The 2,171-nt window shown below is 42.0% G+C and overlaps 1 non-coding gene across 1 annotated transcript; it reads left to right on the top strand.

Moving 5' to 3' along the window:
- Window positions 1-631: 631 nt before the first annotated feature.
- Window positions 632-817, top strand: LOC112669104 (U2 spliceosomal RNA). Its single transcript, XR_003142069.1, has one exon. It is a non-coding gene; the product is annotated as a U2 spliceosomal RNA (small nuclear RNA).
- Window positions 818-2,171: the final 1,354 nt, after the last annotated feature.

Here is a 2,171-nt window from a genome sequence, read left to right as displayed (position 1 = left end):
TCTCCAACTTTTCTACCATTCACTCTACTCCAGCCCTACTGGCCTCCTTGCCATCCCTTTAATGCTGGAACTTTCTTACCTCAGCCAGCTACCTGGGTTACTCCCTCACCTCCCTCAGTGCTTTATGCAAATGTCACCATATCAGTGAGGCCTTGTCTGGTCACCCTAGCTAAAATTGTAAGCCTGTACTCTCTACCCCTCATCCTGGCTTAATTTTTCTTCCTAGAGCTTATCACTATTAACATATTACAAAATTAGTTTCTTACCATCTATCTTCCCTTACTAGAATATAAGCTCTATGAGGACAGGAATTTTTGCCTGTTTGTTTTATTTTATCTCCAGAGCCTAGAATAATGCCTGCTATTCATAAACATTTGCCAAATGAATAAACAAGTGGATCATCACTCTAGGTTGGGATCAGGGCATTCATCCATCTTCTAGCTACCTTTCCTCAAAGCCAGAGGTTTTGGGGTGTCTGGTTCTCTCTCCTAGAGCAAGAGTTTTAACTTTCACAGAGTTATTATATTAAGATGTAGGGTTTCCCAGATGCACCACAATCCTTAGAACTTTTTTCCTCAGGTTAATTGCTTTATTGGCAGAATAAATAATCAAGATCTCTTAAGAAAGATATATCACATTTTGGCCTTTTGGCTAAGATTAAGTGTAGAATCTGTTCTTATCAGTTTAATATCTGATACATTCTCTATCTGAGGACAATATATTAAATGGATTTTTGGAATTAGGAGATGGAGTAGAAGCTTGCTCCCTCCATGCATCGACCTGGTATCGCAGTACTTCTAGGAACGGTGCACCCCCCTCAAGGGAAATAAAGGTTGCTTAACATTTTTAAAAAAGTAAAATAACAAACTGAATCTAATTTTGCCTACATTTGAAACTTTCTTTGGTTAATGGGAAAGAATCTCTTCTAACCATAATGTATTTATTTATCATGCATTTATTGTCATTTGATACACAGCACTACTGAAATCAATTTGTTTCTTAGTTCCCTTAATGAGGGTGCAGGGGAGGGTGCAGACCTTCATTTATTCAACAAATATTTATTGATTGCCAGCTAGAGCCAGAATTGGTATATAGTACTGGAGATAATTCTGTCCTTCATAAAATTTACAGTCTAACAGAAGATAGACAATAAACTGATTGGTAAATATATAATCACAAGCTGAAGAAAGCACACTGAGGGTAATAAGCAGAGTACTGTAGATAAATGGTAACTAGATGGACCTTTTTAGAGACAGGTAGGGCAGGCTTCTCTGAGGAAATACTATTTTAGCTGTCATTTAAGGATAAGGAGGAGCCAGCCAAGACATATATGGAGATGGAGAGTTGGTGCATTCTCAAAACTGAAAGGAGACCAAGGTGGCTGAAGCAAAATGAACAGAAACAGAGCCCAAGGATGTTGCAGATATTGAAAAGATGTGGAGAGATCATGGTGAGGAGCTTAGGTTTTATTCCAAGTGTGCTATGAAACCATTGAGGAGTTACTGAGCAGGTGATTACTTAACCCAACTTACTTTTGGGGCACGGCCCAGTCGGTTAAGCATCTCCCTTCAGCGCAGGTCCTGGGTCCTGGGATCGAGCTCCACATTGGGCTCCCTGCTCAGCGGGGAGTCTGCTTTTCCCTCTCCTTCTGCCTGCTGCTCTGCCTGCCTGTGCTCTCTCTCTGTGTATCAAATAAATAAATAAAATATTTAACCCAACTTACTTTTAAAAAGATCACTCTGCCTCTTTGAAGTGTGATAGTCACTAGCCACATGTGGCTGTTAAGTGCTTGAATTATGGCAAGTCAGAATTGAGATGCACTATAAGTGTAGAATATACATTATTTTGTGTATTTAAAATGTTTCGGGATCCCTGGGTGGCGCAGCGGTTTGGCGCCTGCCTTTGGCCCAGGGCGCGGTCCTGGAGACCCGGGATCGAATCCCACGTCGGGCTCCCGGTGCATGGAGCCTGCTTCTCCCTCTGCCTGTGTCTCTGCCTCTCTCTCTCTCTCACTGTGTGCCTATCATAAATAAATAAAAATTTAAAAAAAATGTTTCATTTAAAATTATATTAAAATGTAGGGCAGCCCCGGTGGCGCAGCGGTTTGGCGCCGCCTGCAGCCCGGGGCCTGATCCTGGAGACCCGAGATGGAGTCCCACGTCGGGCTCCCT

The sequence above is a fragment of the Canis lupus genome, chromosome 27, assembly GCF_003254725.2.
Source record: "Canis lupus dingo isolate Sandy chromosome 27, ASM325472v2, whole genome shotgun sequence".
NCBI classification, from domain to species: domain Eukaryota; kingdom Metazoa; phylum Chordata; class Mammalia; order Carnivora; family Canidae; genus Canis; species Canis lupus.
This window is presented reverse-complemented; position numbering and strand designations above follow the sequence as displayed.